This window comes from Epinephelus lanceolatus, chromosome 10 (genome assembly GCF_041903045.1).
Source record: "Epinephelus lanceolatus isolate andai-2023 chromosome 10, ASM4190304v1, whole genome shotgun sequence".
NCBI lineage: Eukaryota > Metazoa > Chordata > Actinopteri > Perciformes > Serranidae > Epinephelus > Epinephelus lanceolatus.
In genome coordinates, this window is record NC_135743.1 from 39,069,037 (window position 1) to 39,089,972 (window position 20,936).

Consider the following 20,936-nt stretch of genomic DNA (forward strand, 5'->3'; position numbering starts at 1 on the left):
TTTCCAGAATTCACTTATTTCTCTATTCCTTTTTTGAACATTTTTATATCAGGAACAGGTTGGGCAACAGACTGATGTGATTTCATTAGAGGAAAACAGAGCTGAGCTGCATATTGACATTTTATCAGGCTATAATTTATTTCTTTCAGTACTTTAATTGAAGTGCAAAAACACTTTGTGGTGATAATTTGCAGTTTGAGTGACTTACTGTTGTCAGTGTCCATTTCAACCAGGGCCTTGGTTCAGATTCTGCTCAGGGTCCTAAAACTGCATGAGTCACATCTCTCGGAAATGTTGTGACGTAGGTTAAAACATTACCTTGCAGAGACACACGACTACATTTCCTTTTAATTGGCACAGCCGTTAGTGTTGTCATGAAAGAGAGAATTTCTAACTTTGATACAGTACTTTGAAAAATTTTGATATTCAATACCATTTTTGATACCATGGAATAAATTGCATTGAATGCATACATAAATTCTTATTGGAAGACAAATGTAATATATATGACAACAACTAGTTTTCTTTTCATGGTTAGTATCGGAGAACAGCGGAATGACTGTAGTACATATTAACAGTAAGAGAGCGAGGAAGTGTAGCTGGTGTATCAATACTGCAGAAAACAAGAATTGAATCTCTGTTAAATATCCAAAATTGATATCTAAATTGATATTTTTGACAATACCAACAGCCGTCATTATGACCACAATAACTGATATTTCAGAGCATCATACTGTAACAGTGACCAAAAAGGAATGTCTGATTGTTTTTTTGTTTTTTTTATTATTTAGTTCTACATTTATATTTAAAATGCTTCACATCCCCAAGGCTGGATTACCAAATGGTCAAAGTAGACAACTGCCCCGAGGCAAGAGGTCCTTGAATAAGCATTGCAGCACTTCCCCAAAGGGGCCCCAGGGGTCCTTTGTTGCCAGTGAGACACATTATAAGTGTTAATAATTAAAATACCACCTATTGTTGAGGGCCCAAAAGTGGTTCCTTGATTTTTATCCAATTTGAGACCCTGTCTTGCAGTGGGATGCTGTGTCAAGATCTAATTTTAATACCCTTTTTTAAATTGAGAATCACCTAAATGATCAGTATTACTGTTGATATATATATGAAGGCTGCAGAATGCATACATTTATAGAATCTGAGTTTGATAAAAATAACCACAAACTGAGACACAGCAAACCTGGGGCCAGTTCACTCTCCAGTACTGTAGTCAGTTTGTTTCTGGGTCTCTGGGTGAAATATACTGCAGCGTCCATGTGTCTGTTGTGTGTTGTTGATACTAAAGGCAACTGGATGCACACAAAATGCACATAATGTCGGAGGAACAGAAATTTGCCTGTGGGCCCCTGAGCCAGGACTTCTAGAAACACTGAGGTCAAAAATTCAAACCCCTTCGGCACCACCTCATTTCCCAAAGGTGTTTTTGACTGGCAACTATGTAAAACTTGTACATTTTCTAAATATTTTAATTGCTTATACAATATGATTTTTTTTTAAATTCAGTTATACTTTCTGTAAATGTAATCTCCATATAGGATTTTTCAAAAGCTTTCTTCATGCTGCAAGGATTTTATCCTAAGGAAATCCCTTTATTAAATATAATTAAATTATTTGAGATAGTCTAAAAATATAACCATCAGCCTTCCAACCTCAGCATATGTAATCTGTATGTAATTTGTGGGTTGTTATAACCTGTAAAGTCACATATTGAGAACATGCCCTCAGGTGTCTTAGCTACAGCCCTGCACACCCTATTTGACTGAATCTCCCTGTAGGTGAGGAATGAGTTTGGCATGGTGGAGAAATTGGCTGATGCTGTCTCTCCCACACAGACCGGTGGTGCATCACAGAATTAGCTACATCCCCTGAATGCCTTTTCTATACCCTGTGTTGTGGCTATTTATTCTTAACATTTCCTCTTTGTGTGGTAAATGTAGGTGGTGCCACAGACCTGACACAACATCCAATTGACGCTGTTTGACTCCAGAAGAGGGGGCTGATGGGTGAATTTTCTATTGAGAGGAACCCCCTCAGCTTTCAACACAGTAAAAGGCAGAATCTGGCAGGAAATTGGGCGATTTTGCCTTCAAAGTAAAAGCATTCCCAGGGGGAAGCCTCTGTTTATTGAATGCTGTTTCATATATATTTTTTTTTTTGCTACTGTAATGTAAAACAGAAACAAAGGCTGTGCCATGAAAGCAGTGACATTTACACATTGCATAAAATACATTAATATATATATATATATATATATATATATATATATATATATATATATAGCAGGTGTGACGTTTTAAACTTGTATATATATATATATATATATATATATATATATATATATATATATATATATATATATAGCAGGTGTGACGTTTTAAACTTTTAAAACACAGTACGCCTGTGTGTATGCTCTGCAGGTTTTGGTGGTCATGAATGCATACATATGGCAGGCCTCTTGGAAAAATATACACAGCACAACATTTTATTTACTTCATTTTTATTTATTTATTTATTTATTTTTGACTCCATCCTTACTTATACACATCTGGGCAATGCTTAATTTTCAGAGACTGACAGTCTTTTTAATAAAAATAAATAATAATAATAAATCATAATAAATAATACTAAAAATGATAAAAACAAACAAACAAACAAAAAACAGGAAAACAGTGACTTAAAGGGATTTTTTTCGTTATTTAAAAGCATTTTTCTAAACTGTGTTTTCGTTTAAATGTGATTAATATTTAATGTGAAAGTGATTTTATTCTCTCCTGCTGCTGCTATAGGAGGTGAGCGTTGCAGCGTTTCTCCCCAATTAGGTTTTTTTTTATTTTGAAAGATTTAGCTGGAAGTCATATTGGTATAACCTGACTCTCTTGACAGTAGCGCGAGCCCCGGGCTTCCAAATAAGGAATCCGGCTGTTGCTGCGCGCGGACACACAGACAGACAAGGACGCTCTGGAGCCGCAAGCTGGGGACGGCGGTTCCCGAGACGCGCGCGAGCCCTCTTTGATTTGCCGCTCCGTTAAACCTTCACATTCACCTGGAAGACTGTGTAACCTGAAGACGGAGATCTGGAGAATAACTTTTTTTGAGACGAATGTCGGAATTTCTGGAATAACAAACTATTTTGAAAAAAAGGAGTTTCCCTTTATAAATTAAAGAGGAGCTGAGGACGTTTCATTTTGGAACAATGTATGAAAAGAGCTGTCGGTGAACACACTCGGGATTTTCTGAACCCATTAAACGCACTGGAAGCACAGTCGGAACTAACGGAACTCCTCTCTGAGTTTTCACCTCTTCTTTATCCCAATTAACGTTACATCTAATTTGCTCTGTGTCAAGCCGAAATTTCCGTTTCTAACAAGGCGTTTGGTGGACTTATCCTCGGACTTATCCCCAGGCTTTTGGAATTGGTGATAGCACAGTAAACGCACCGAGCTCTGACCACTGACAGTATGCATCAAAGGGACTGCTAACTTACTCAAGGTAAATTCCCATTTTCTAAATGAATCACATTCACTCATATTGACCTCTTGCTGACATCGCTGCTCACCTTCAAGTTTACTGTACACACACATGCCATCAACACAGCTTGTTTTGTGTTGCCTCTGCGTTTTGTTTTGGTGAGATGCGTGTCGGTTTTGTCACTGTTCTTGGGCGGTTTGGGGCAAAATGAGCCAGAAAAAGAGACTGATATCAAGTTAGAATATATTATGTTTCTATTATTCTTGTTGTTGTGATCCCCTCTGTAATGTGGTCTGCGTTAAGCCTGGTTGGGGAGTAGCACTGGATTTTTTTTTAAGTCTCACACACCCAACCGGTATGTTGTCAGAGAGTCGCACCGCTGGTGGACAGTCGCCGTCTGGGCTCCTCAGTCCGCCCGTGAGGATGGAAGGAGGCACGTTACTCTGGGGATACGGTGTCGCCTAACTTCGTTCAAAAACATCCTATTTAATGAGTTTATGCTCGCGCGCAAAGGTTAAACACCAACTTGGACATCATTTCAGACATTTTTATATTAATTAAGCGCAACTCTGTAAATCGGCACATATGAAACACACCACGCGGGATTTATCCCCGTAAACACATGCATTTTAACTTTTGAAATTGGTTCCTTCAGCCCCATATCTGAAGTTTTAATTTCAGCCAACACCTCATGTCTTTGAGCCTCTGTAGCCGATGTGATTTTGGAAAACACCACCTGATATGCAACTCGTATAGAATGCCCAGTTTTCAAAGCAGTGTTGCCAGTGGGCAAGGCTGCATTAAAATGCACGTTATTTTGAGTTGGGTTTGACGTTTAGGTTCTCCATCCGACAGAAAGCGTTGCGCATCCGACCAAACCTGGTGCATGACTTGTGGGAGTTAGTCATATTTTAATAAACTAAAGTATAGATCTTATTCTTAGATATCTTAGTATTTAACAGTCAAATAACAGGCTGAGTAATGTGTAGTAAGTGTGAAGAGAGACAAAGCTAGAGTGAAAATAGGAAAGAAACCCTTAGTATCCTTTGACACCTTTAGTTTTCCCCTTTTGGCCATGTGATATTTATTTGTCACCTTACACAAACTTTAAAGTTGGATATAATTACCAGCCATCTTTTGAGAAATCTTGCATGGATTTTTTTTTTACCTTCTGAAACACATGATGAATGTGCTCAAGTCATGTCTTGGTAATACATGATGATAAGGCAAATTATGCCCACTGATGCTTCAGGGAGAAACCAGAGGCACGTAGCTGATTTCTTTGCAGTGGAGTAGGCAGATGAATGCTTTGAGCCTATTGCTGTGGCGCACTTTCAGTCAGCCTGGTATCACTCACTGATGGCCAGCAGTCTTATTCGCCACAAAATGGGTTGTCATTCACTGTCCCCTTCTGGTGCAAGGAGCCTCCCTCAGCTCTCCTTGTGCTGCAGTAAGACTCACTAATGTCCAATTTATGGCATGCTGCATGCACAAAATGATGAAAATAAGACAGACAGGGTAAGCTGCTGTTTTTGAGGAACTTTCAAAACAGTATTTTGGTTGATTTTTAGGTAAGACGTGGAGAGAATTTTTTTTTTTACTTCTGTGTGTGTGTGTTCCTTGTTTGGTTGACAGTATGACAAAATATCCTAATTTCATTCAACTTCAGACATTTTCAAGTTACCAGAGCATACTATTGGGGGCGCTATAAAAACACATAAGCCCGTCCCTTGGATAAGTCAGGTTAAATTTCTATTAGCTTATGTGCTGAAGTGATCCCTGTTGATTTATAGCAGCATAATGTGGGCTTTATTACAAAGGGACAGAGCTGAAAATGCAGAGTCATACTGTGTTTTTTCACAAAAAAAGGGTGTATTTCAACATTTGAGGACATGGTCTTTAAAAGCAAACTGGCGAATTCAGCTTTTGACATAGAATGTGCAGAAGTTTTTAATTGCCGTTACTGTTTTGATGCATGAATGCTTGGATATAGGAAGGTTTATACCTGCATGTTTACCGCCAAGGCAGGAACTTAAGATGTCATAGTTGACTGATGCAGTGTGTAATTCTGAAGGATGATGCCAATGCTTCCAGACTCAAATCAATAGTCTAAATTAAAATTGTGTAAAAGCCTCAGAAATAAAGTTTGAAGTACTTTGGGGCTAGTAGCTCTTTAAAGCAGCCCAACAGTGCGTATACATTCAGAGATAGTGATTAAAAGTGCCCTTGCCATGCTGATACCAATGGTCACTCTGTGTAATTTCTGCTAAATCCAACCCTTTATTCTCCTTTACTAATGCATCTTCCACTTAGGGGTGTATGTAAAAACTCAATTTCCATCAGAGGAAAACCTGCAGTATTGCCTTTGATCCATGTCACTGCAGTTTCTGATGCCTGCAAAAAAGCTTGTATTCCCAAGGGTGTGGATTTTTCTCAACATTGGGGGAGACACATTTAAAGCAGATGAGGTTTGGGGTTCTCTATAAAATTTAGAGTGTTCAACACTTAATTTTCCACATTCTGGTGGATTTTCACAACCCAATTTGTGCCTTTCCTGCATCAGTTTGAGGTGGAAGTGTTTTTAATTCTGTCAAAATAAAAGTCCTCTGTTGCTTTCATGTTTTTATAAATATGAAGGGGCGCATGGCCCCTGCATCCCCCCAAAAATCTACACCTATGTGCGTTCCCCAAAGTGTCAGGGTTGCCGTAGTTAAAATGTATGTTTGTCCTCTCACTGATATTAAAATTTGGAAGCCTTGCAGATGCTAGTCCCAAATCAACCTCCTGTGCAATTTACCCAAGACATGAAACCATAAAAAAATAATGGACCCTCCTGACCTGCTTAGGAATATTTCTGGTGGTTTCATGATGTTTTGTTGTAAGAAATGTGCTTTTTTGTCACAGTGCCACTAAGACCTGCCACAACACACTGAGGAGAGTCAAGTGTACAGGACATGTCTGCTCTTATGACAGCGCATGCATTTCTGGGACAGCGCCAGGTTCAGAGTCAGAGAACCCCCTTTCACCCCCAGGTATGAATATTAGCAGTCAACTGTTTTATCCCCAAGAAAGAGAGCAGATAACATAAATAGACTCAACAGTAGTGCCCTGACAGGCACGGCTGGCTCGGAGTCACAGGGATGAGGCAAGCCGGCAACACAACACAGGCCTTTTCAGAGGCATTCATGCATGTTTTTTTAACCTAGATGTCCTCCTTTGTTTCTGCATCTTACATCCTCCTGCTGCTTCGGAAAATACCCGCGCCGTCAACTCACTCGCCCTTCCCTCCATCCTCTCATCCTTCTGATCGCTCCCCCTCCAAACAAGGCTGCAGTGTCCAAGGCTGGGTGCTATCAGAGAACCTCATATCTGAATTTGTGACATCAGAGGGAGGAAGAGGAGACAGTGAGGGGGGGAAACAGAGGGAGTCATTGAAAGAGGGGCGATGAATAGATGGGTGATGAGGAGACAGTCAGCGGGATGATAGAAGATGGATTAAAGGCGAGATAGAGAGGGACTGTAGACACAGGGCTGAGTGACATAGACAGGCAGTGCTATTCTGCTGCCTCGGAGCTTCACAGATCGCTTTGTGTGTGACACCCACCATGCTTTGGAGTAAATACACAGCAATCAGTCAGCACAGACAGGGTAGTCACACACACTCACAACATAGGCATTTTAAAGGTGAAACATGCCAATATTCCATGTCCTGAAAGTTCTTAATGGCTTCTCGACAGCACTGTGGGGAGAAGATCTTCGCTTGGAGGTTGACCAGATCATGCTTTCCTAATTAGGGACTAAACAAGGAGCTTGGGAAAGGTGCTTAATGAGGCTTGGCCAATGTGCAGAGTGAGATAGGAACTTAGGCTGACAACCATGTAACAGCCACAAAGCTCTACCACAAAGAGCCTCAGTAGCTACATTCACACCTCAGCCCTCATGCTCAGTTCTGAATTGCTGTTTAGCTGTGATTGCTGTGTATGATTATTCATTTGGAGGATGGAATTTGTGTCTGATGCCAATATGAGTTGATGTAGGTGTTGAAACTGACATGCAAAGTACCTGTGACGAAATGTAGCACCTAATAGCTAGGCCAGTCATCTAGATAGCGGAGGGAATTTTTACTTTGAATTAGAGGTTGGCTGACTTATTGGTTTGGCCAATAGTATGTTATACATAAACAATCATCGGTGGAACTTTCCTCCGATAGTGGCCGATGGCTGTGCAGCCTCTACCAGTCACACATGGAAACACATCACCAAGCGTAGCTGAAGAGAGGAGGTTTGTTTTAAATGAACACTGGGTACAGCGCCAGAGAGAGCAGCTCCTTTCTGTTGTGTTACTGTGCCTAACTCTATTGTGCTTCATTTTAACATGTATTATAAACGTGAAAGTGATTGCAGACATTTCCTGTTTCAAATTGGAAGCACTCTAGCAATTCATACACTATCCAGCCACATACTAGGTTTTGACCTAGTCTTGTTTTTCTGTGTTTTATGAATCAATAAAGTATTTTGAGTATTCTGAAAATAAAGACACTCCACTCTAAAGTATCTTGTCACAAATTTTATTTGATTTTTTCAGCCCTGTCATATACCTATTACAAAATCCTCAAAGGTAATAGAAATTTGTATTTCAAATACAAGTAACAGAAATACTGCACCTCTCATGGAGGCTTCATACACAGAGTGAAGGTGATGTCATGGTGTACTTGAGAATCTCAAGTTGACTTCAAGGAAAATTAATTGCTCAAAAAAGCAGATTGATTTATTTAGATATCTTTTACTTTGCCTTAGATGTTCAGTTCAACAGTTATCCAGTTTCTAATAGAGCCAAAAATTGTCCATTCCTGACAGTGTTTTTTGTGAAGGGTTGGATATCGGCTGATTAATCAGCTGTTGGCTTTCTTCCTGCTCCAAACTATTGTTATTATATTGGCCTTTAAAAATCCACTATTGGTTGACCTCTGCTCTCAGTAATAAAGTTCAGTCAGTGAATACTTCACCAACAAATACCCTATCCACTAACCAAGTAAGAAATGTCAGTTTCTATCAGTTGTTTTCTCTTGTCACTTCCATTTTCAAGTGGCGATGTCCTTTGTTGAACTGTCTAAATGCAACCTATGTTGTTCGTATTTAACCACATCTGTAGTGGATTTGTGAATCTTAACTGTCAAGAGCAAATGTAGAAGTAGAATGACGTATGGTGGTTGTGGTGGATGGATGAAAGTGTGCACCTTTGACATAGAAAACAGTGTCCTACCAACAGCTCATGTGGTATTCTTTTAACCTGGTAGTGATCATTAGTTAACCAAGTACCTAAACAGCAGTATCAGGTAATATTTTCTGATGTCATTTGACATCATTTTTCAAGAAATATGGATTAGTGTAGTTTTAATAAGGTATTGTAACCTGAACCTAGGAATGCACGATAATATTGGCACGTCATGTATCAGTATCTGACGATATTGTCTTTTATTGTATCAGCCAATATCAGCTTTAAAATGAACTATTAGAATTGTACAACATGCTTTTTCTTATTTGGCACAGTGAATGTTATAAATATTGAAAATTATTTTATTTCATGTCTCCATCTGGTGGTGGGCCATCATGATAAGAGTATGCATGCATAATATGATGTTAATTCCACTACAGAAGAGACTTGATGATCACTAAAATTATGTGGGGAAAAAAGTGGATATTTCGGTATTTCGGAGTTATTGGCCAAATAAGTTGTTATATATCAGCAAATCCAATATGCATCCCTACTCAAACCATAATTCAATACATCTAACTAAGTACTTTTTGTTCCTCCACCCAACCAAATTGGAACCACAGTGGCTGAAGACCAGAAAATGGTTGTAAGAATCATTTCTGTAGCAGTAATTTGTAGTGGTTCTGAAAGGGATAGACAAACAATATCATCTTGCCGGCTGTGGGCACAAACACACCTGAGAAACACCAGAAATTAAGCATTTCTTTTTTAAATTGTGTCAGTGGGCACAATTGTTGTTAAGACACACAATTTTGTAATGTTACGTCAAAGATTGTCATGGAGTGTGATTGGATAGATTGTTGTCAGGGTGAAACTTGGCACTTGTAAGTCAGAAAACATGAATTCTAAACAGGTAAAATTATATATTCTACCTCTATTTATTCTCCTGCTCATTCATGAGTGAAATGACAGCAGTCGGAACTGCGGAAGTAACTGTGTGATCACTTAATCATTCCTGTTGCTAAGGTATAAAAGCTGGGTGAGGTACTACATGGTGCCTTTTGTTTGGAGACAACTGTCGAGAGAGCAGCCAAGCATAAACTGAGCTTTATACTGGCTGGTTGACAAAGGTATTCATGAGCATTAAAATACAAATCCTGTGAAGGCTGAACACTAGATCAGATACGAGGTATCCTCCAGCATCAGTGTACAGGTAGCCAACTTTTCTCACATCCCAAATCAAACCTTTAGATTTTCACATGCTTTGTGAATGTATGTGTTTGAAAATAAGTGCACTATAAAAACTACAAAACAAGTATCTTGCAAAAATGTACAAAAACCAAATGATTTTATCGGGCCTGCAAGAATTAAACCATCCCTTGAAAGGACTGATGACTCATTTCTTATTGTCAAGACCCAGTGAGTGAGCTGATCATGAGGAGAAAACAGTGAAGCGTAATTACCAGAGATTTAAAGCTAGTGAGTGGTATGATAAGCCTCTGGTTAGGAAACCATTTTGTGCAGCGCTGGTCATTATGCATTTGACACTGTTGACCATTCTAAACTAAGATGACTTGAAATCTTTTTGATCAGAACAAGCAGCAAAATGGTTTGATGACAATGTTGCTGATAGGGTATGGTCATGGTCTAGGTTATGGTGAATAGAATGTGGCTAAGGTTAGGAAACTAACTAACTAAGGAAAGGTTACAGTTAATAAAAATGTCAACGTTACTATCTCCGCACCATTAGACCCCCTTTACACATTGCATTAAAATGCCTTTTGGTGATCAGAATTCAATCGGATAGTGCCTGACCACATGGAAGTACTGGTGTAGATACACCCAAAGTGCACTAAAGATGGACTGTGATTGGATCAACCACATCGCCTCTGGAGGTGGTCAGAAGTATTGTGACCATGTTGAACACAAGTGCATTTTCAGTCCACATACAACAACTATATGGGCGGGAATTTGTAACTGACAGTTCCAAACTAGTAAGGTCCCAGCCAATAGGCAACTAGTGAGCTAAGTTAATAGTAAGAAAGCAGTAAGAAAGCCTATGGATATTCAAGACACTTGTGGACGGAGTCAAGAAGAGACCAAGTTTGGTCTGACAAAAGTATACAAGCTAAACTTGGAAATTCAGTTGCAGTAGACCCATGTATGAAGCAATAGCTAAGCAAATGGTGGAACAGCCACAACTGTTCAGTTCAGCTGTTGTTTGAGCAGGACAGCATGATTGGATCTCAACTGGTTCTCAGTCAGGACACTGTACACCCCATATTAATCCCAGGTTTAAATGTAGTCAGGCTAAATCATATCTAGATACAGATAGAAGATGCATTTAAATGCAAGGTGTGAATGGGGTCATACTGCCTGCCTCCCTATTTAGAGTGCAGAGTACTTCCTGCATTGGCACGGAACATAATTTATTGGTATACTGTGCTGGAGGTGCACCACATGGATCTGTACTTGGTCCTCTGTAATTTATTATGGATATTAACATTGATCGTCACACAAATGACACCATCATGCACTGCTCAGCCTTTATAATTAAAGTCACTTACTTAGCTGTGGTTATATTCTAAAAGGGTTCAGTCCCAGCTGTGAAGCCGTCCTTGAATCCTGACTAAAGACAGTAAATGTTGTTCTTGGGAAACAGGAACAGGCTCCTGCATAACAGGCAGATTGCAGCATCTTGAAGCAAACCACTTGATGTTGCTTCCTTTAAGTTCTTAAGCATTTTGATTAACAGCTGCCTGTTTTAAATTACATGTGGATAGGCTTGAAATTCTTTATTTCAGTTACAAGTACTGCTTTTTCTCTCCTCAACTACTTTTTTTTTACACAGTGCCCTGGGATTTGACACTGGTAGCAAATTTACGACACATCACAGTGATTTGTATGCTGTGGTTGGATGGTCATCTCTTTATATGCAGAGATCAATTCACTGCCTGACATTTATTTATAAGGCCATCCTGAGGTTGTCTCCCTCTTCCTTATGAGTCTTTATGGCTCTAGTCTGTAGGCATCAGTACGGTTTAAGGTCAAACACTCTTCTTTTCTCTGTTTGAACTCAGATTTGAAGTGAAATGGGTAAAAAGGTATACAGGTATGCTGTTGCCTGAAATTACCTACAGAAGACTCAACATCTGAGTAACTCAGGATAAATTTGACTTCAGAACTCTGGCTCGAAAGTGAATAATGGCTCTCTAACTCTATTCTATTTTTATTAATATCTTTGTGTGATGCTGTGTATTGTAGTGTTCTGTCCATTCTGTAATTACATGTCTTTACATTACATGGACTCTGAGTGGATTATTTTCTGGTTTTAGGCCTTACTCTCTTTAAACATTTAAGTAGTTCTGAAAATATACTTGCTCTCCAGCCAGGGTGGAGCCTCCAGGTGACTTTCAGTGTCTCTGGACAAAAATAGCGTTGTTGAAAAAAGAGTAATTCTCTTCACAAGTCGAGAACACATTTCCTTTTGTTACTGTGGCAGTAGTCAGAACAATTACAATTACAAGTCAAATGCACTGTAGCTTCAGCTCCACCTCTGATATGATGGATTTGGTGCCACTTGACTGATTATACATAAAATATTTAAATTTGCTACATTTTCTTGTCTAAGGCATGAAATAATAATCCAATATTGCTTCTGATTATTGGCAAAAATCTTAGTAAGGTGCCTGGCTTTGGTTGGAAAGCTTGTGTAGTAGCAGTAACAGTATGTTAGGATCAGAGCTGCATCACTCTGAGTCAAGGTCTTCAATTAGCAGGGTTCTCTTGCCTGTTTGCTATTTTTATCTTCATGTTAGCAAGTGTGTGAGAGAAGCAGAGGAAACACCTTCGCACCTCAGTCTGTTCCTCTGGAATCCTCCAATGACGAAAAGACCCAGCAGCCAGTGGATTATAAACCATGTGACTGTATGAAAGAGGCAAAGATCAAAGAGTATTTAACACCTTCAGTGGCAGATTTGTCTGGCGAAGTCATTGGAAGTCTTAATTTTCACCAGAGCAGCTTTACCCGCAGAGCATATTTTCCATATCATGATGGCCTGAGCCTTATGATTTTCTATCAAAAGAAGCACACTTTAAAAATTGTTTTACACATTCCCAAATGTAGGTACACATAGAAATTCTTGAACATACTCCAAAAAATGATAATATAGATAAAATATTGGCTCTATCTCAAAGTAATGACTTTAATATAAATTTTACTTGCTAGTAGTTTGATCTGAAACTCAAAAATACCTTCAACAGCATGTTCAGTGGTCGCACCTGAAGGAGGGGTTGGGTTATGCTCACAGGCTTCTGTTTGTACTGAGACTTTGTGAAATACAGTGGGATCAGATGATACCAACCGTGTGCTTCATCTTTATTATCACACCAGTCATGAGTTACAGTACAGGCAGTGTGTCTCAGCACTTATGCTGGAGCAAATCACACACATTTAAATATCTGTGCTGCTTGTGATTGAAAATAATGACAGACCTGTAGCCCTGGAAATTAGAAGAATAATCTTAATTGCAGGCTTTTGTTTAAGATGCCAGTCCCACTTGTGAAATGTAAAATATGAAAAACTGCTGCTGACAAAGAGCTACCCTTTCAGGAGAGAGGTGTGCTATATTCAGAAGCTTCATAATTAGTGTACACTTTGATTTTATCATTGACTTAAATTTTAAACCAAGCCCAACTTCTCTTCAATAGCATGCCAGCTCTTTGACTCTGACATGCTGTTGAAGATATGCCACAGAAATTAGTCACATGCATGTAGGCATGTTCATGGCATTTCCCCCCCACGCACATACTGTACATAGACACCTTGCCTGAGAAATCACAGATGGTTCACTCTGCTTCCTCCACAGCTTTCTCAGTGGTGTCGTGACCCTTTTTCTGGCTGAAAATATGAGTTCTTGTTAACACATTATGCTGTAATTTCTTACACTTTTTTAACAACTCCTGGCACTTAATTGATGAATTCATTAAATATTCATAGATCCATGCATACTCTAATAACCATTTTCAGAAGCTTTTAAATCATCTCAGTGGTTGAGTTTGTGTTGCCACATATAAAATTATAACCATATGTGCATCAATCTGCACAAATACAGGTGTATGTTGCCTCTGTTTGATGTTGGTTTGTTTTAACGTCCTGTACAGTCCTGTTGCTTTTTTCCAGAGTATCTCAATAAAACACACACAGGTAGTTTTATAGTTCAGGGTGAAATGATCTTTTCTTTATCCTTTGTGATGAGACCGAAGGATCTTTGATCTGAAGTGGCTAGATAATCATCCGTAGCTGAGCCCTGATTTCCATCTCTATTCAACTCTCCCCTGGAAGCTCCATAAGCAGCTATCAACACTGGAACTAATCAGGGTTATTACTACTCTCCCCACTGAACGACACACTTCTCCAGATGTGGGGTCGGTTTCCACCGCTGCTGTTGTTCCTCATGTTGATGTTATACAGTTTTTTATTTGTTTGCTGATGCATCAGCCTGATACTGGAATTTAATTAAACATGAAGGTAAACCTCTTCTGACCTATTTTTTTTCGCACAATTTTGGAACATTTTTATCAGAATTTTTATCAATAGATGTTTGAAACGAGAATTCATTACGGTGTAATTTCACCTGCAGGAAAGCCTGTTTTGCCTTCCCTGAAAGAGCTGCTAACACTTAAGAATTTTCAAGCAGAAAAGAAAAATAAACAAGTAGGCAAAGAGTAAGCTGCTGCCATATGACTTTTTGTTACTAGTGCTATTTCCTTGGAGGGCTGGAAGCTACACGGTCTTTATTACAAATACATTTATTGACAACAGTGAACCTTTGTTTGAATGATGACTCCTTAGTTCACAAGTATGTCAGTGACTTATTTGTAATTTGGCAGAGTGGACCTGGACCAACTGTAAAAGGTAACATTCTCCATTTTAGTACGTACTAGTCCAAGTCCAGTTCAATGTTTGCCAAAGTACATTTCAAGATGAGTATAAGTCCCTAAGTGCAAGTCAAATTAAAGTGTCAATCTCTTAAGACAAGTTTAAGTCAAGTGTTGAATCTGCCAGAGGATGTCTCAGGTTAAGTCTCAAATCCTCACTGAAGTACAAGCCGAGTCTCAAGTCACTAATGTTCAAGTCCCATCTCAGGTTTGTCTGAGTCTGTTTCAGTTCTAGTTTTCAAGTTTGTCAGTGTCTGTTTAAAGTCAAGTCTCATGTTATGCCTACCATAGCCTACACTTCAAGACTCTGTGTAGTCTTCTACACAGAGTCTATGATAAAGTGGAAAAAGGAAAAAGAGTACTAACCAGTAAGAGGGAGAGTAGGGTGGGGCATGCCTTTGCCACCCTAGGGAAAAAATCTGATGTCCCAAATATGGGCTCGTTTTTTTCCCCCAGGATAGCGAAAGCATGACCTGTGTTACTTTTCATTATTCTGCCTCTGACTGGCTTACCCTGATATTCTTACGCAAACCTTAACCCTTATCATTCTCACTCATGCTTAAACCACAGATGAAGGATACCTAGTCACATTAAAAGTCAATGTGTCACAGAGTTTTTAGTCAGGGAAAAATCCAGTTTTGCAAAGACTGGAAATCACTAGTCACTACTGGCAAGACTGCTAACCTCAAAAAAGGAAAAAAAAAAAGTTGACAGAAATTGCTGAAGCCCTCAAAAATCTTTGTACAGTACAGCTAGCCAGATACCCACTGTCCAAAGGGGGCTACCTGTGAGCTAACATTAGCTACTGGAATGTTTGTTTCATTTCATTTCATGTTTATTTGATAGGGACAGATACATATACATAGAGAATTGCACAGCAATTAACCAATGCAGTGTATCACAGCATTTATAGCTACTGCTAATTTCCAATGCCCGTCCCTAGACATTATTAGCCTACAAGCTAACCGCAAGTTTCAGCTGAAGATTGCTGACTTCACTTATAATAATATGATAGCCTATATGATTTTTGAAGTTAGTAATCTCCAGCTGAAACATATGGTTAGCTCATAGGCTAATATAGACATTCCGATAGCTAGCTATAGCTTGCAAATAAGGTTAGGCCCACTCAATTTTTTTCCTAGGATGGCAAAGGCAAGACCCACCCTACTCTCTGTCTGACTGGCTAGTACTCATGGCCTTTGTTGACTGGGTTTGTTTGGTTTAAGCATGAGTGAGAATTATAAGGGTTAGGGTTTGGGTAAGAATATCAGGGTAATTTGCATGAGGCCAGACTAAAAACTTACAATAATATTAAACATCTTTGATTTTATCAGGATGTCAAGATGAGAAAAAGACTGACTTAATACAGCTCCGACAGAGATTATGACCACCGTACACCAAACGATCGAGATCACAGGATCGCTCCACAACTCACGCAAAACTCATAATGATTTTAAATGTGTCTGCAACAGTCAAATTGCGTAAAAAATAATTTGGTGTAGGGGAGGATTTAGGCAAGACCCGGAGCAGTCAAGTCGAAATCAAACCCAAGTATCAAGTCTGCAGCTCCAATTGAGAGTAAAGAAAACGCCACATGGTTGCTGTGTGTTGTGAGGCTATAACTGGATGTTATCTGTTGAAAGTGACAATCCAAAGTTCAAGACTGATGTTGGAGTGATAAACTTGCAACTTTTTAATGCTTGGAGTGTTGATTAGTAGTGCTGATCTACTGTAATATTTAATGTAGGCCTTGTTCATTGTGCTTCTCTTGCAGTCACATTCTCCCAAAACAGATGTTTGCGAGGGCTTAGCTGTCACTGTTGCTGTCATAAAAAGCTCGGGATTTCTCCTAACGGAGGTCCATATATCCAGAACACATCTGGTGGCAATTTGTCTTCTGTTAGACAAACGTCTTGGTAAACTTTTTGTCTCCCCAAAAAGGAAAACATGTGGCCCTGAAGTGCTGACTGTCCAATCTGCCGTTGTCAGCTGTGTTGTACAACAGCTCTGCTGAAGTGAGGCATTTATTTGTGACCCCGCCATGTTCCACCTCATTACATCTACAATGTTGTTTTTCTCCACTTAGAGGACACTGCAGCTGGATACTGAGCTCGGCATATTTTGTCTACTTGAGCACTTGTTAATTTGCTGTTATGCTTCTTCATGTGGAGCTAATGGTGGACAAAGAAACAGAGAAGAAAAAAACAAGCTTGTACAATTTGAGAGATCTTCATTTTTCCTGTCCTCTGTCAACTGGATCCCACCAAAGACCTGGCCACTCTCATTTCCTTTTTTCATCTACTCCTGCTTTCTCCTCTTATTTCTCTACTTGTACATCAACTTCTGTTCTTTAATTTCTCCTCACAAATACCTCATCTTGTTTCCTCTCTTTTTCTCTTCTCCTGTCTTCTTAAATCTCCACTGTCCTTTGTCTTACTTGTTCTCTCTTCTCCTCAATCCATTCCTACTTTTTCCTTTTTTCCTTTAGGATATATCCTACTCAATCCAGCTCTCCTTCTCTCCCTCATCCTCTCATGTGATCTCTTCTCAAATTTTGTCTCATGTGCTACTTTGTTCTTTGTTCCAACGTTTTAACTCCTCTCTCCCATCCTCTGCTGCCCTTTCATCCTCTCCTCTCTTCTTCTCTCCTGTATGTGATGGATGGTGTGGGTCAGTGTGCAGTCTCTGACAGTGATAGCCTCTGTCACTGTTCAGAGTCGGTGGCTGTTAGCGTTATCTCTCTCCCCCTCCCCAGCTTTATCGACAGTCTACTCAGGTCATTGACTCAAGTCTGCATGAGTGGGTGAGGAATTCTGTTTTTTGCTTTTGGCTCACTCCTGTCCTGAAGCAACAGGAGACTGCATACTGATGGAGGGTACAGCCAGCGGTTATGGAGTTGAACTGCCTTAAGAGCTGCTTGTTACAACACTTTTTCACAACACTTTTCCTTCAGCGATTCACCATTTTCCCAGAACTGCTAACATAAAACCATAAAGACAATGGTATCCAAAAGTGTCAATTTCATATCAGTAAATTGGCTGCATTTAAGAAATTTCTAAATTTCTAAAATTTTGCCAACACTCAAATGAGTAATTTTGTCAATTCTGTCAGGTTTATGTCTTTCAATTACATACGAACTTTCCAACCAATTGAGTCAAGTAATTCTAACATAAACCAAAAAAGTACCATTTATGCAGTTAAATCAAACTGAGTGAATAGACTATGAATTCACATTAATAGAGTTGATATAATTACTATCAATAAATTTGGGTGGATGGAAACTTTATACTAAATCTTTCATTTGCATCATCAGTCTTAAAGCAATCACATTTAATTTGTCTGAATTTCAAAACACTGAGCACACCCTAATAAATAGTGTGTTTTTGTATTAGTATAAAAACTAACACCAAACTAGGGATGTCGCGATCAAGTATTTAATTGGCCCTGATTATGATCCAAGCCCTTTATTATTGGGTATGTGCCCATTTCTGATCTGCTTTTTATATTTGAATTTTTTATAGATTAATTGAAAGAACACAACTCCTGAGATAGCTGAGAATAGGACTGGGCGATATCACGACAATGCATGATATCTTACTATATAATGACGAAAACTCTGTCTGTGGGTGTGTCTGTGGGTGTGTCTGTTCATGTGTCAATCCATGTGAAATTTGGCACAGTGGTAGAGGGTCATGGGAGGATGTGAATGAAGCAATATTACATCAATTGGCCAAAGGGGGGCGCTATAGCAACCGATTGAAATTGCAAACTTTGAATGGGCATATCTCATGCCCCGTATGTCGTAGAGACATGAAACTTTGCACAGAGATGCCTCTCCTCATGAGGAACAAATCTGCCTCAAGAACCCATAACTTCTGATTTACTAACTACTTACTAATACTGAGCTTCTATAAGGCAATGAATATTGTGGAGGGCGTGGCTCATCACATAAAGGTGTATAACATCTCAAGGGTTTCACCCATCACCACACAACTTTGTAGGCATATGACCACACATAATCTGAGGGGACCCCTCCATTATTGACCCCATCAAACAAAATGGGGGCGCTAGAGAGCTAATTTCTTATCTAGGCCTAACCACCATATCGATTTTTACTAAACTTGGTAGATATGTAGAAGAGGACGCCTCAAGGTGACTGAAGAAATTTAACTCTAATTGGCAACTGGGTGGCGCTATAACAACAGAAACATGCTTAAAAAAGGCTAAAATGCGACAGATCGCTGTGGCTCCCCCTGTGGCCCAAAGTTTTGGGTTTTTTTTCTAATTTTTGGTATGACTAAGTCATGGTATGGCATGCTGTACATAATCACGGAAACTGTCAGTGTGTCATTCTGTCAGTCAGTCGTTCTGTCTGTCCCATGTTTTTCTACTCACTGACGTGGTCAATCTATGTGAAACTGCACATAGGCATTGAGGATTGGCATAGGTAGAAGGTGACAAAGCTACCAATGGGCATGGACTAGTATCAATATATTTACAAGCAAGATATAAATTTTGACAACATTGTTTATATTGATATAGGGTCAAGTTGCTTTACATAACCCATACCAGTGTGCATCTCTCCTCTGTCACACTCTCTGCACAGCTCTGCCCTCCTCATTCACTCACAAGTTCTCCATCAGCACTAAGAGAAACACAGAGCAGCTACTCTGTTTAATCTGTCTTTTAATTAGTCTACCTTGCGACATCAGTCCATATGTTGCACGTGCTACGCAAAATCAGTCTGTGAGATAAATGAAATGACCGCAGTAGCACATGAGCAGTACAGCGCTGCGCTGCATGTGTGGGAGACAGTGCCGCTTGATTGTGTCAGGGAAGCGTTTGTTTGCTAGTTTGTGTGTGAGGTGGATAATGGCATGTCGTCGTTCATTCTCAGTAGCTGTAGTCTAACTTGTGACATTGAGACAGTGCCTGTATGCAGGAACACAGACGTTTCATAAACATGACGTATATAACGAGGACAAAGTGTGTCTCGCTCCTTCCCTCCCTCGGCCTCTCTGTTGATGCTGTGTGCATAAATAAGATGAATAGCCTAAATAAATAAAAAGATTTAAGCCACTTTTTAAATCCCCCCACAAAGATTTTTAATTGTTTCAAACTACAATGGATTTAGACCTACTTGATACTTTTATACCCATGTTATAGTTTCGTGGCCTGTGTTGCAAACCTTTAAACTTCTGTAGCTGCAGTGCTATGTGCAAAACGTTAACACACAGCCCTGCTATTTATTTTACAGATTTTTTCATTTACATTTGTGCAGCTGTTTATTTTGAAACAGAAAAAAAAAATCCCTGTCTTATTTTGATCACAGTCTGTTTTTTATAAAAGTGCTTGTGACATCTCAAATGTGGCTTTGACTTGCAACTTAACATGTAGCCCATTTCTTACGAAATACTGAGATATATATCATGCATCCCCATTTAGTCTGACAATACAGAGATGTGAATTTACAGTATTATTGTTATTGTTATTATTTACAGTTTTATTGTAAAGTGACATTAACAGAGTGGCACTTCATCCCTCACAAAATTTCTTTGTCTGAGTTTTACATATGCTGCAGGGAGCACTTTAACTTGATAGCAGAAAGGTTTCATTTTGACCTGTCATTAAGTTTCTTACAGAAACAACGTTAATTAGCTGCAGTGACTTTAACATTTTAACTAGTGAGACCGGCAGTCGGTGCAGACTAACAATCAGAACCTGCTGGAAAGATAGAGGGGAGATAATGATGTCCTAGTGTCAGAGCTAAGCGGATCTGTGCATTTTGCCAACCTCGGTGTCTGACCTCAGAGTCACTGACACCAATATGCACAAACATTTATCATTTTTGTCTAAAGAAAATGCTAATTGAGTTCCTTTCCATCCACTATGAGTTGGGGTAAACAGCTGGTGGCACTGATTCTTCTCTTGGCTGCCATTAAACCGTTATAGAAGAAGGGTTTGCAACAAGATGATGCAATTAAATAAACTCCAGTCAAACCTCTAATGATTGAAAATCATGTGGAAAATTAGCAAATACAAAATAGGCTACCCATAAAAACAGGTGGATTGAATCAAAACCACTGTTCATGTTTCAAAGTAGTTTACAGATTTAATGTGCCAATGTGCTGTCGGTAGATGACATGGCATTGCAGCAAAAACTGAGCCAGTCTCAGGTTTTGCCAGACCTTTCTGCAGTGGCAGCCCACACTATATCCTCAGTAAGACAAATATATGCTGTTTGATATGACCCAGTGCTACTGTTGGTCTAAATGTGGCCTAAAATAATTACAATCTTT

General features: G+C 39.3%; 1 protein-coding gene across 11 annotated transcripts in view; it reads left to right on the forward strand.

Moving 5' to 3' along the window:
* The first annotated feature begins 2,956 nt into the window (after window positions 1-2,956).
* adgrb1a (adhesion G protein-coupled receptor B1a) overlaps window positions 2,957-20,936 on the forward strand; it is a 264,518-nt gene continuing 246,538 nt past the window's right edge. For 6 of the 11 annotated variants that reach the window (XM_033641591.2, XM_033641585.2, XM_033641592.2 and 3 more), the window contains exon 1: window positions 2,967-3,504. The gene's annotated coding sequence lies outside the window, so the exon portion shown is untranslated. Of the gene's footprint in view, window positions 3,505-20,936 lie in introns of all 11 variants that reach the window. The other 5 variants (XM_033641588.2, XM_078171997.1, XM_078172001.1 and 2 more) reach the window with 3 other exon arrangements.